Source organism: Pinus tabuliformis, chromosome 1_1 (genome assembly GCF_031772625.1).
Source record: "Pinus tabuliformis cultivar Carrire ecotype Pingquan chromosome 1_1, CPIR1, whole genome shotgun sequence".
In the NCBI taxonomy this organism is placed as follows: domain Eukaryota; kingdom Viridiplantae; phylum Streptophyta; class Pinopsida; order Pinales; family Pinaceae; genus Pinus; species Pinus tabuliformis.
The window spans coordinates 150,758,441-150,773,652 of record NC_142297.1 but is presented as its reverse complement, the minus strand read 5'-3'; the positions used below and the strand labels follow the sequence as shown (position 1 = coordinate 150,773,652).

General features: G+C 37.2%; 1 protein-coding gene across 1 annotated transcript in view; it reads right to left on the bottom strand.

Moving 5' to 3' along the window:
* The window catches only part of LOC149212056 (MADS-box protein SOC1-like), a 322,613-nt gene that overhangs the window by 301,955 nt on the left and 5,446 nt on the right, over positions 1-15,212 (bottom strand). The window lies entirely within an intron of this gene.

Here is a 15,212-nt window from a genome sequence, read left to right as displayed (position 1 = left end):
GAGTGAATAACTTCATGGGAAACCATTATTTCATCCAATTTGTTCAAAAGATATTATCGAACTAAGCAGTGGTTTAAGACGATTGACAACTCCAGTTGATATAAACTTGTAGATGACATTGCATAGGGCTATTGATCTAAAACTATCGGTTGAAACAACTCTCTCATATTTAGGAATTAAGGTGATAAGAATGGCATTAAGGCCTAGTCATACCAATTATCAGATCCACGATTCTGCTATTAATACATGTATCTCCAGTCACAGGAAAGTTTAATAGGCTTGGCTGAAAAATGTTCTGAATTTATCCAATATGGGAGCTTTATTCTTTGTCAACGCCATCGCCACTTCTTCCACCTTTGTGAAGGAGACCTCCCACAGCAGGGCTTCATCCTGGGACAGATGGATTAAGGCTGAAATGTCAGATGTAATCCTTTGGATTGCTTATGCTCTATTTGGCATGAGCTCCATTTAGAGGGAAAGGTAATAGGAGGCTATTTCTTGTTCGAATCATGCATGTTGCACCAATTGTTGCCCTCCCTGAGAGGTGGCAGAGAATATTCTATTTTTGTGTTTGTGTTTCACCTTTGCCTCATGGAAGAACTTCGAGTTTATCTCTCCTTCCTTCAACCACCACACTCTTGATTTATGTTTCCAGCGAATCTCTTCCTTCTTTCTCCATTGCTCAATCTAATTAATTAGTTGTCCTTCCTCCAACACAAGGGCATCCATGTGACCTCCTAAGATGATTTATTGTTGCACCTGCTACATGAAAGATTCCAAAACCTGCTTCTCCCTAAATATGTGTCCAAATTCTTTCTTATTCCATTATCTTAGTTTGGATTTATGTTCTTTTAGCTCCAATTGAAATAAATGCATACGATTTTTACCTTGGAAATTTATTTCGTCCCACCAACCTTTCGCTTTTGCACGAAAATCCGGGTCCTGTAGCCAGAAGCTTTCAAATCTAAAGGGACAATTGTGTGGTGTCACATTGAGGTCCAGCTCCAAACGATTGAGCTAATGATCAGAACCTCCAATTGGAAGGTCAAAAGCTTTAGTAAATATATCACATTCCAGGAGGGATTCTAAAACTATAAATCTATCTAATTGGCTAGTAACCTGATGTTCTCCTCCTTTACAATGGTTCCAGATGTAGATTCCATTTGTATTTGTCAGATTTGTCACGTGAAGTTGGTGAACGAGATCGTTGAACTATTGTGTCTCCGGTCCTAATCTTTTGATCCACCCATTGTCACCTTGAGGGTCTTGTTAAGGTTAAGGTCCATAGCTCCTCTTCAAGAATGGACCTTATTTTCTTGATATTAGTAAAAAATCCCATCTTCTCGGTAGGAATATGCAAGCCATAAACCATTGTTAAACATCCTATATCCCTGACTACATATTGGAGTCAACTCAAGAGAATTATGGGGAGCACTATCAAATCATAGAAATATATTTCTTGAGGGTTCAAGAGAATTTCTAGTCCCCCAAAACTTCCCCTAGCATCTAAGGCTATAGATCCACATCCTCTCCAACATTAAGAGGTTATTTCCCTTAACTCTTTTGCTTCATATCTTCGTTTCCTAAATTATGAAACTTGTCAAATTTCCCTTTCAGATTTTATCTTGGACACATCTATGCTTAGCTCAACTGTTGAGGCCACACATATTCCATGAAAACAACTCCTACAACTATGTCACCTGCCCTAAGTTGACCAAATTCACCCCTATTATTGGGATTGATGCCTTATTTGTTTTACCCCTTTTTTTAAAATCCTTATGTGGTTGAGCTTTCCCCTTTCCAGTTTGGGTATGTATTCCCAAACCCTTTCCCATTTCTCCCTACTACCTTGTTGATGTCTGTAGCTAGTCTTTCACTCTTAAGTAGAGTTTTTGATATTGCATTTTCTGATGTTCTAGGATCTTGTTTGGATCTTTATTTTTCCATTCCTCTATTAGATTTAACATGATTTTCCCATATTTGTTCAAGATCTCTGTGTCATCCTCAACATCTGTTCTTACTACATCTCGCATTAGTTCCTCTTTCTAGGTAGAGGTCTCTTGTGGTGTTTTCAAAGTTTTCCTCTTTGGTGAGACTTTTTGTAGATTCTATGCTATAGTTAATCCCAGATTGATGATGTACTTGGCTATATGTAGCTCTTCATCTTGATTTGTGAGTGTTGATTACTTATTCATGGTTTGGTATTAAGGCTGTCTCTTGATGAGTTTATTAATTCCTTGGGTTTCTCCATTTCGTTGTTGGCCACTTGAAATCCTTTGGCTCAGTCATTTGTGGTTTTGTTTGAGCCACGTCCAAGCACATTGGGCAATCCCTAAACAAGTGGACATATTCATGGCATCTTCAACATCAAAAAAGGGACGTGTTTATAGTCCAGAGGTTGTTTCCAAACTTCATCTTGGTATGTGATTTCAATAAAATCGGGTAGCAACTAAGATATATTCATGTAGGCCCATATTTTGGCATATGAGTATATCTACCTCATCTGGTGACCTCCAATATTTTAATAAAAGGGTCTGTCAAGTTTCCAACTCCTCCAAGAATCTCTATATCCCAATCTTCTTTAGACAGAGAACAACCTTAACGATGTCGAGGCTACTAGAAAGTGCTATTGTTTAGTGTTGCAACATTCCTCCCAAAAATGCATCAATCGAGCATTATTATTAAAATAATACTATTTCGAAGAATTTGGCCCTATCTTCTTGCCTTGAAAGGATGACTGTAAATAAGCCTTTTGCTCCCAATTCCATATCAACTTGACCTTTTTGCTACCATTTGTCACAAATCCATTGTAGCAGGTCTGTCTCTAAAGGCCATATTCCTATGAATTTTCATACAAGGGCATGATATTTCATAAACTATCCATATCCTTCTATTTTTTAAAGCCTTAGCTAAAATTTGGGATTTGTTGCACCTTTAGATATGCATCTACTCTTGAATGGAGTTTGCCACTGTGCTCCAAGGGACGTATTATCCCTTGCTTCTCCTCTCCTTCTCTAATTTATTGTTGAAGTCCTTCTTCATCAGTGTCATTCGACTAGTTCTCTCCAGTCACAATATTTTTGTAGGGGGATCGTGCCCCTCCCCACTTGAGATCTCATGTGCTTGGTGAATTTGACAACAATGACGGTTTCCAAGTCTAACACCTATCCAAAACATGGCAATGCAAGTTGCAAGAGTTTGTAGGGTATGCGGGGTAGGTTGTTGGAAGAACACCCTAACAAATTCACTCTCGCTTGGGAAAAAATTTCATGTATGTATATGTATATATATATATATATATATATATATATATATATATATATATATATATATATGTCAAATATAAAAATATTTTACTTTATAATATAATATAGGAACTTGAATCCCTCATAATATTATATGACAATACAGTATTTTGTAATAACATGATGATGATGATTAACTTCAACTAAGACTTATATGGTTTACAATACCTTAAGAAGGTAAAAGATTAATCAAAATCATTTAACATTTTATTTCTATGCTCAAAAGGAAGTGAGAAATGTGTTACTAGATTGCCATAATTTTTTTGATCGAAAATGTCAATAAGGTTGATAAAGTAAAATAATTAGAAAATTAGATTGAATGTGAGTATAAGATAACCAATCTAAGAGGAATTTTTTTTCATCTTAAACTCTATTAGGATTACACATGTGACAAAATATTTAATCCAATGGCATTTTGGGAATTTATCAATGCCGAATTGCACTATGTAGCTCATGAGAATTAGTTCTCATCTTGGCAACCTTTATTTTCTTCTAAACATTAGTCAATACATAAAGATAATTTTGGTTTTTGAGTTTGGGGATGATCACCTCCCTAGAATATCTTAGTTTTATTTTTCCTTTTAAATCTTTATTACCCCACAGTTTCCCCTTACATTAGGAAGTAATTATATTTTTAATATTATCTAAATTCCTCAAGATGATCTCATCCTTTATTCCCCAATGGTCCATCCAAGACTCGACATCCTTTGATGCCAAAGGTGGGTGTTTTGGCTAGACTTAGAAGCAATTTCAGGAAACCTCTTAGCATCCATCTCGTATAAATTCTTCTTATACATAAGATACCTAGTCATAGCCATGATTTCAACGAGGGAAAGACTTGCCTTAATCAACAGGATATAGTAGAGAGTATTTCCTTCAATCTTGAGGTTGTAGGTTACAATTTGCTTTTTGGATTTGTTCAATATTCCTCCATGGTACTCTGGACATAATACAACACCAAACCTCACATCCATATAAAATAACAAAAGTGACAAGAGTCTCAAAGGTTAGATTTTTTAAATCCCAAATCCAAATGTCTATAGACTTACAATTGTTTTCAAGATCATAGTAAGATTTCCAACCTCTGTTTATCATTTTATCAATGCTATAATTGCAATTGACCATGTGATGGTTGTCGATTCCCAAATATTTGTATGAACTTCCTCCAAGGAGCTATTCTTAGAAATGGAAGTATCATAGGTAATATTTTTGGATTTAATTGTCATGACTTTAGTTTTTTTGGCATTAACAATCATTCCCATTTTGGAGTAGAAATGTTGGAGGATTTTGAGTTATTTTCCAAGATCACAATGCCTCCTTGCTAAGGTAATAATATCGTCAACATCAATGAGAATAATTATGACCAGACCATGCCAGTGAGCATGAGACCATCACAACTTGCATCTTCTAAAAACTCTTCTAGCTTAGCAATGTATATGCCCAAAAAGGTCGGGATAAGGGACAACCTTGCTTAGCTCTATTATTGCATTCAATTTCTTTTAGCAAACCCTATGTGGTCATAAGGTGGCAATAGAATTCTCATACAACATTGTTAGAGCAACCCTCAACATGAGAGGAACCATTATGCCTTCTAGCCACTTTCATAGCTTTGTTCTGGGAATGATGTCAAAATATTTAAATAAGTCAACAAAACAACAAAAGAGATCAATTTTGTTATTACAACATTCCTCTGCAATTGTCCCAAGAGCAACAAGATCGTCCAAGGTTGAATGGTATTGATCGAGGTGGATATTGGTGGCCACCTGCCAAGTCCAATTGGACCCCCACCATTATTTATTTCAGCTTTTCAGTTTCCTAATTGTAGCACAGTGTACTATTTTTAGCAATTTTTCGGGTCCTGAACTTCCAGAGCCCCGTTTTGAGGCCCTAAACGATATTTTTTTGGAAAATTGGAGCAACATGGGTCCCAAAGGTGTAGTTCTCGGATAGATCTTTATAACGAGAAATTGTGCGCATCAAACAGAGATCGTATGCCAAAGTTACGACCCCGAGAAGTTGATATACCAATTTACCCAAACGAGGCCCACAATTTGGCGTTTCATCTTCTAGGGTTAGATTTTTGGATGTTTAGGGTTTTCCATTGTTTCTCAACAATCAATAGGCCTTCGAGCCTCATTGTAACACAGTTCAAATGCAAGTAGCCGCCACATCTCTTCTCAGAGATAAGCTACCATTGCCCTCACTGGTTTATTTCCATTGTTGTTTGTAAGCATATTTCAGTATTTTACATTAATAAAATGAAGTATTATTTCCGTTGCATCTCTGTGTTTATGGTTATCTCTGTAATTTGTTGCGTTCTTGTTTAAATCCGGATCAGGTATCTACCAACTCCGCTTGGCCTTTACCTCTTTTACCATGGCTTTCAAACCAAAGGCTAGTCTTCTTTTCCAAAATAAGTCAATACAACTTCACTAAAATGTGGATAATATTAATGGTCTTTAAGTTAGGAAGAAAAATGTATCCTCGCTCTTACACATAGGAACAATAGGTTTTTGCATCCAAGTCATAGGGAATCCAAGTTGCTTCACTACCAAATTAAAGAGCTTGTGTATGTACAGGATGAAGACATGTTCTCCATTTTAAAGAATTTAGCTTGTTACCCTTCAACGTCGTTAGCTTTCACATTAGTGAGTTGCTTAACCCCAAACTCAATGTCTTCCAAAGAAAATAAATCATCCCCTACAGGGCATTGAAAATGGTGTCCATGTCATTAGGGGATTCATAGTGGCTTTTAAGATAAATATTCTAGTTCTTTAAGGGAACCAAATGAATTTGTCTATTCTTATGAATCATAATTTTCCTCCAAAACTTTCTAGGGTCAAACTTAGAGGTGTAAAAAGTTCTCTTTCTTTATACTTATATAGTATCTTTTCTTTCTTTTAATAAGAACTTTGTATGTATTTATCTTATCAAGTTTTAAGATTTCTCAAGGAGAATCCCGAATCACTTTTCTAGCAATTTCATGATCATTATCATACGAGTGATTGGTAGTTCAAAAATTACTTTTATATGAAACCTCGGTAGACAACTTGCTAATGGTAATAGAGAGGGTTGAAGTAAAATTATAATAGAGGTTTTCAATGTTATCCTTATAAGCTAAGAGGTGTAAAAGGCTACTGAAATTCTTTAAGAAGAGCTCCATTCTACTCTTGTCAAAAAACACGCAGATTTATAACTCTCACAATTATCATGCATGTGATTGTTTTGCATGGAAAACTTTAGTGATAAGATTAAAGGACATGATCGAAGTTAGGCTCACGGTCATTTAAGATGCCAATGTTTATAATTTAGTTGGAAAGATGGACATTATAAGATATCACATAATCCATGAAATTATTTCCAAGCCCATCAATACAAGTCATATGGTTGGAGTTTGACCACTTGATTATGTATAAAGTCTTGACAACTACAGAGTTTGACTAACTTAGTACCAAATAAATTCTCGGTTAGGTATTTAAAGTTTCTTTTGAATATACTAGCTAAATCATGTTCTTTATTTAGCCAAAGAAGATAAGGGTTTGATTCATTATTTATAAGAATATCTTTTAGATGTAGTTCTAGAATTAAGTCTCCTAACAAGAGGATATTTCCTTTAGTCCCTAGACTATGAATATCATGCTCTAGGATATTATAGAATCAGTTCCTACCTAGATTTTTTTCTTGTAAAAGCTAGAGTTGATAGATGCAAAATAACAAATTGCTATATAAATTCTCTTTGTGTCAATGTCATAGATTTTGATCCAAATCTACTAATTGAGGGGGTCTATATTATGAATCCAAATGCAAGGAGAGACATTCTTTTTCCTTTTGTTGGAGACAATGTTTAATATTGAGCGGGGGTTGAATCAGTATTAAGACTAAGTTTAACTTTTTATAAAATTTCCAAACTTCGCACTCACTATGTGAGAAACCAATAATAAATCATGACAACAAGCATATGAATCAACAAAAACACAAACATCATGAGCCACATACACATGAGACGCAAAGGTTTAATGTGGAAACCCTTCCGAGAGAAAAAACACCAAATCTTGTTTGTTGTTTGATGTAAAAATAAGAGCCTACTCTATTACATAAAATTGTTTGTGAACCACCATTCTTAGGAAGCACCAACTCCCTCTGATTGTTTACTAGCACCCGTTAGAAAGAAGCACTAACTCCCTTCTTTTGTGGACACCTGATGTGCTTGCTAGAAGCATCAACTGAAGCTACAATTTCTTGAATTTGTTGCAAGCACCAAATTGCAGCTTCTTGGATTTATGAAAGCACCAAATTGTAGGATGCACCAACCCCCCAAAATTTACTCAAACATCCATGGAAGCACCAACTCCCTGGTTTACAGGCTCTAACCCACACTCAATAAGAAATTTAAAGTTCACTATAAATGGCAGCCACTCTTCCTGTTATTAGCTTTGTATTCATAGCTCTCATCCTCTATTTTTAGCAACATACACAATCTTCTCCGCGCTCATTTTCCATTGTACAACAACTATCTGTTATATGCTCTTCAACCCTCATGCAGTTAGCATTCTACTCTTGCCCTTCTCTTCTCACCAAGAACACTCTCGACCTCTCTCTATAGCACACACACCATTAAGCTCTTCACACAATTATCTAAACAATCTTGCATTCTCCCTCTGTCAAACTCAACATTCTTGTGTTTTGTTCCTCTGCAACACAAGGAACAATGCAGTCTCTGTCAACTAATCACTCAGCTTGAGAGTGTACTGTACATGTGGCTCTCCATCCTGTTGTTGCATCAAATTACTTGGCCATTGCAACTGCATTAACTCTGAGAATGAGCAACTGAACTTTTCAACTTACTAAGAATTACATCTCAATCAAACTATGAACCAAAGGCATGGCTTAGTTGATCTATATCTAATTCTTCTACACCCTGCAGTCTCTTCCATTTATTTTTTCATGGCATGAAAGGAAGATTAGAGGTGAATTGTTCTATATGGACCAGGCTTCATTAATTCATTTTGTAGACCTTTCTCCTCTGTCTCAATCCATAGCTCTTTGAAATCTCCATTGACTCCATTAACGGGTCTAGCTGCCAACCTGTTGATTCTTCAAATGTTTGTCTGACCTGACTATGGCAAATAACCAATTTTACATAACTTCCTAACTCATCAATTTGCCATATCTCCAAAGCTATCAACTCATCCATGCTTCATTGTCTGTAAATATGGCGCAACGCCACATTTGGCACATTTGCCAAAAAAGGAACAAAACAAATGTCGACCCATATGTCCTTTGATCCATACGATCGCGGTGCTTTGCATATAGCTCAAAGTCCTTTAAACACTTTCTCGTTATGTTTCTTTCATTGCAAATGTCCTTAAGGCTCTCGATCATTTAACACATAAAAATGTGTCACAAAACCACTGAAAATAACTCCCGAGCCCATTTCTTCACTATAGCCCCAAGGACATATTCACCAATATTGAACTTTTGTGCCTATGGCCACAACACAACTATAGACTCAAGTCCTAGCAATTAAACATTGGCCCCCAACTCCTTTTACCCCAACACTCCTATAATGCAAACTTCAAAACCTTTGCCCTACTGGATTACCTGTCACGTGGGGTTGCCTTTCACATTCTAGCATTGGTCTTTGGCTTCGTCTATACATGCCAACATGTCTCAACCCTGTCGTCCTATTGCTTTCTCCCTCGCCCTCTTTCATTTCCTCTGGGATCAAGCCTCAGGGATAACGTGTCCCGTGCCACCCTTCCTCATCTCTCATTACCCTTTGTTCTGTCGTAACTACTTCCACCTGTACCAGTGTCTAGTCAGCCTACAACTCCTTTGTTGTGCTCTTTGATTTCCTCCAGGGTAATTCCTCAGTGATGACGTCATGCTTATGTCATTTTTGCCACGTGGTGCCACAAGATTGGCCTAAGTGTCACACATTTTTGGCCCACTTGTGTACGCAAATATGTTGAAACTGCATGCCACGTGTCGTCTGTACTTCCACATCATGCAATGTCATCCCTACCTTCTACTCTTGTGCTCCCTTTGAACCTTCTAGGGTACTGCCACTGGGATGGCATCATGTTCACGTCTACCTGACTGTCAACGAAAACAATTTGTGGTTTTGCACCCCCTTGTAAGTTGTTTATGGTTTTAAGGGTGGGGTGTGGCATAATTATTCTTCATTATCAATCTTGTGATCAATGTATGGAAAACCTGCTTTGCATCACTCATTCTTCATGTTTAACAGTCGAGCAACTAGACTCGACACAATATCCCTGATACATCAAAGGGAACACGTGGCGAAAAATCTGCCCGCAAACTTGCCTGCCATTAAAACGATCACATGTCCCATGTTGACATCATCCCTGGTCTTCACTACTACATGCACATTTTTATCTTCCTAGTTTTGTCTATCAGGCTTGCTTGTAAAGAGGGCTCCACAACCGACCAATCAAAAATATCCTCGTTGTCACTATATCCACGTCTGCCTGATGCTTCCATCCCGACCTTCACCTTCGCACATTAATTGAAATGTCCAGGGTACTACCGCCAAGATGAGTTGTGTGATGGGCTCCACCTCTCGACCAATAGAAATGCTTTTTGTCTTTGTTATGTTTGCCCATGTCTGCTCAACTCTCCTTTAGCGACTCTGCTAAAAAGCTCCTCCAACTTCCTCTGTCGCTTTTGGCAAAACGCAAAACTAACACGCACCAAGTGGTCCTCCAACCATTAATAGCTCCGCAACTTTTTATAAAGATAATTCCTAATCCAAGAGTGTCTTCTATATGCCATTGGAAAGCTATTTCCACGCATAATCCAACTTTCATTTTGAAGGGCAACTGAGCTAAAAGCCTAAGGCAGAAATGCTTTCAAAGCCTAGGACTCCCCAACCATCATAGGTACATTATTTTAGCTACTTCAATAAACCTGCTACTATCATGATTCTCTACTAGATGTTGCAACAACCATGGGACTCCCCTGAGCTTGACACACCATGCCCATAAATGTTAGCCCAGTTGCCATCACAGCTAGCCTAGTGGTCATCCACGCAAACTTGGTTAACATCAATGCCAACACATTTGCTGCCAGCAACATCAATTCTAATCTGGTTGACATCAATGCAAACACACTTGCTGCCACTAACCATTCAGTCAATGCCAACTATCTAGCAATCTCCCCCTTTGGCATTGATGGAAACACCTCAGCACTTCTCCATATTGAGGGCCAATATTCATGCTACATCCATCAAACACAATGGATGATATTTGAGCTTTCTGCTTCTTCATGAGCCACCAATGACTTTCTCTCCTTGGCAACTTACTCTCCCCCTTTTACATAAACAACAAAGAGATAAAAGTTGACTCTTTCTCCCTCTTACAATCAATGACTGAGGGTCAAGCTGCTAATGTGCATTCTTCTTTGCTAACTTCTCTTCAGGGGCTAATATGTCCTTGATGAGGCACTTGAAGTATACCATTTAAACCCAACTGTAGTCTTGCAAGAAAAGACACCTAAAACACCAAGCATTAGCAATACATATCCTTGTGTCTTCTTGTAGTTGCTCTTACTTGTCTACAAATTGGACATATATGATGTGCTCCCCCTAAACATATACTACCTCTTCTTTGAATGCCTCTCGGTTTGGACACCTCATAGGTGTTGATGGAATACTCTCTCTGCCAATGCATTTTTTGTACCAATTAAAACTGCTCACGATAGTGCTACTACATGCAAATACCAGCCATTAATGATGCATTTGGGCTTTCATTTCACTAAATTTGTAACTTCTTCAAGGACTGTTCTCACTTCTCCTGAGGAGCCTAATCAACCAACTCTTCTCCTCTTGAGACCATACTTCAACAAATAGGTATTGTTTCTTAGTTAATACCTATTGCACCAAAAACATTGATACTAATTGGACAAAGTACTAGTTAAACTCTTATAACTCCTCAAAAAGAAATGCCCACTTGCACAAAAAGGTTTCTCCACATGAACTAAAGACCACCACTTGACATAGTGATACCAATTGAAAGTTAAGGGACATTTATATCATGTACCAATTGCATTCATGAACATAATATTTCTAGGCTTAGTCAAATTCAAAGCTTAAATGAAATAAGGGTATTTCACCCAGGATGCAAACATTTCATTTACTCAACAATCTTTCTTCCTGAGGCTAAAAATCATTTCCTACTACTGCTACTAAAGCAGCCCCCTTGAGCCAATGCTCTCTAATTTCCTACATTTTCTTTTTTGTTTTTGCATGGGGTTTGATCCTATTCACATGATTAAAACTTTGGGCCTCTTTTCATTCAAAACTCCATAGTTCTACTCCAACTCCTCTTCTTTCCACAATATAAAGTATTGTGAACTCACCCTGAGACCATGCTAGCTGCATTTTCCTTTCTCCTGCAATACTAACACATTTGAATATGAAAAATTATCATCATAATCAACACGGGGTCTTAGTCATTCCTCTAATTATTCAGATGCACCTGTCTATCTATTCTATTTAATTTCATACATCTAACTTATTTGGCCTCACTCTAAGGTCATTCTCTTCTATTAATGAAGAGCAACAGAGGATCTACTCCCACAGAGCATATTGTCCTCTTTATTTCAGACCTTCAATGGCAGAGTCCTGATAAGAGCATTACTCTTAGACTTCTTCCTTTTAGTCTCCAAGGTAGAATCGATGGGGCTGCTACTCCCCCTTGATCACTTGAGTCTTGCGCTCGTTGCAGTTGGAGATTGTAGAGGGCTTCATTACTGAAATGTGAGAATATCCCTTTTTATTTTTTGTTGGTTTTTCTTCAGAGAAAAATCAGCTCCTTGATTGTTTCTTCCTCTTTTTATCATATCCCTTTGGCATAGAGCACTAAAGACATACTCATGATCCTCTGCTCTATTATTCATTTTCATCTTCAAAAACCTAGATGTGGCATTTGCATGCATATTCTAAGAAGTGGGCTTTGTCCTGTTATATCTGTAGCATGTTGTCTTATGCCCAAAGTTTCCACAATTGTAGCATTTGACATAACATAAGAATGGGGCAAAGGAGTTACTATTATTGACAACATTCTTGTCAAAACTTCTATCACTAGAAACATGATTTCTCGTAGCCACTTTGTGCATTCCTGGGTTACTTCTACCCAATACATCTTGTTTTCTTGTATGCCAAAATTATTGCAAGAAAAAAAAAAGCCATAAAAAGGATTTTAAGGACCAAACATACCTTTTCTCTGAGGGCTTTGTCATTGGGAGGGATAGGACTTTTGTTGGTTCTTCATATGCTCTCTGTGGCCATTTGAAATGCTGCCTCAAGCTATTCTTTTTTTATTTTGCCTCTTTTGTCTATTACTCTCTCTTCCTCAATGCCCTTGCTTAACATCCTACTACTGTTTAACATTATTTTGTTGTTGTTGTCCAACGAACCCTTTTCCTTTACTCTTGTTTGGACCTTCAACTGCGTTTACTTGGGTAGTTGACCCTTCAACCTTCATCTTCTTGGAGTTGCTCTGCTCGAGCTTATGATATTATGGCGACTCTTTATTTTTCTTTTCTAGGTCATGTCTCAATGAGACTACTTCAACTTGTAGTCTCTCACAAAAGGCTTCTCTATCATTTCGCTAATTGGTCAACATCCCATTCAGTCTACTAGCTTCTTCTTTTTGAGCATTAAGATTACCTATTGTTTTGCTCAACTTTTCATTCTCAAACTCATAATCATGCAATTGCTCCTTTTGCTTGAGATTTTCTTCTAATATCTCCTTTATCTCTTTTAGAGTATAAATCAACTTTCTCCTAAAATATATCCTTTCATCCAAATCCTTTCTTTGCTACCAGTGGTGCTAGCTGAGCCACCACAAAGATTTAAATTCCTCTCTGTGTCCATGGAATCTTCCAAAGGTTTGAGGAGTATTCCGTCTTAATCACTACCAGGGATACTCCTATTCTCTTAACGGGATATATTCTCTTATTCTTCAAAGGATTCCTCATTTTCTATTGCTATTGAAGTAGGTCTATCTTCACAACAACTAGATGTATGACCGTCTTTATCTTCATAAAAGGAATATGTACATCTATTGTCTAAATGACCTGTCTCTTTGCAGTTATCACAAAATAAAAACTTACATTTTAAGAAGCTTGACCTCTCATCCAAGTCTTCTTCTTCACCTTTGGAGTGAAGATCAACAACTTGTGTATTGGGAGGAAGATCCTCAATCTTCTTAGCACTCTCGGATGTTTTCTTCTTATTATGGGCTTGACGACAAGGTTCGGGATATATTCTCTTATTCTTCAAAGGATTCCTCATTTGCTATTGCTATTGAAGTAGGTCTATCTTCACAACAACTAAATGTATGACCGTCTTTATCTTCATAAAATGAATATGTACATCTATTGTCTAAATGACCTGTCTCTTTGCAGTTATCACAAAATAATAACTTACATTTTAAGAAGCTTGACCTCTCATCCAAGTCTTCTTCTTCACCTTTGGAGTGAAGATCAACAACTTGTGTATTGGGAGGAAGATCCTCAATCTTCTTAGCACTCTGAGATGTTTTCTTCTTATTATGGGCTTGACGACAAGGTTCATTAACCTCCTTTATTGCAACATAACTCACTCCTCCATATAGACATCACGATTTGTCTAGTATTTCCTTTGTTGTCTCACAATGCCTCACTTTATCAACATCTGGTTTTGATGGCCCTTTCATGATAATCTCCTTGGCTACTGCATTAAACTCATTTTTATCTCCATATTCTATAGTCAACTGAACATCTTCATTGGTGACCATCAAACAAGATCCCATTGTAATCCTCCAAATCTCATACTTTTCTCCATTCAAAATTGGGACTCCTGACATAAGCCAAGTTTGATTAGCCATATTTCCTCTTGATATGCCTTCAAGTGATTAAGTTATTCCTAAAGGAACTAAGCTCTAATACCAATTGTTGGAAACAATGTTTAATAATGAGAGGGGAGGGGGTGAATCAGTATTACAAATAATTTTAATTTTTTATACAATTTTTGAACTTAGCATTCACTATGTGAGCAACCAATAACAAATCATGACAACAACCATATAAATCAACATAAACACACAAATCATGAGCAGAATACACGAGACATAGAGTTTTAACATGGAAACACTTCTAGGAGAAAAACTACCAAAGCTTGTTTATTATTGGATGTAAAAATAAGCTCCTACTCTGTTACATCAAATTGTTTGTGATCCACCACTCACAGGAAGGACCAACTCCCTTTAATTGTTTGTTAGCAGCAGCTAGCAATAAGCACCAATTCCCTTCTATTGTATACACTTGATCTGCTTACCAGAAACACCAACTGTAGCACCGACTTCTTGGATTTGTTGCAAGCACAAACTTGCAACTTCTTGGATTTATGCAAGCACCAACATGTAGGAGGCACCAACCCTTAAGATCTACTCAAACATCCAAGAATCAGTATTACAACTAACTTTAATTTTTTATACAATTTTTGAACTTAGCATTCAATGTGTGAGCAACCAATAACAAATCATGACGACAACCATATAAATCAACATAAACACACAAATCATGAGCAAAATACACATGAGACCAGGCTTCATGAATTCATTCTGCAGACCATGGTTCTCTCTGTTTCAATCCATAGCTCTTGGAAATCACCATTGACTCCATTAACAAGTCCCCATCCGTTCTTCAAATTCCTTCCTGACTCGACTATGGCATATAGCCAATTTGGCATAATCACTAAATATGGATGGAATCATCTCCAAAGTTGCCGACTCATCCGTGCTTCATTATCTATAAATATGGTGCAATGCCAGATTTTAAAAATTTTCCAAAAATGGCAAAAAACAGTTGTCGACCCATAATTCCTTTCATCCATATGCCCGC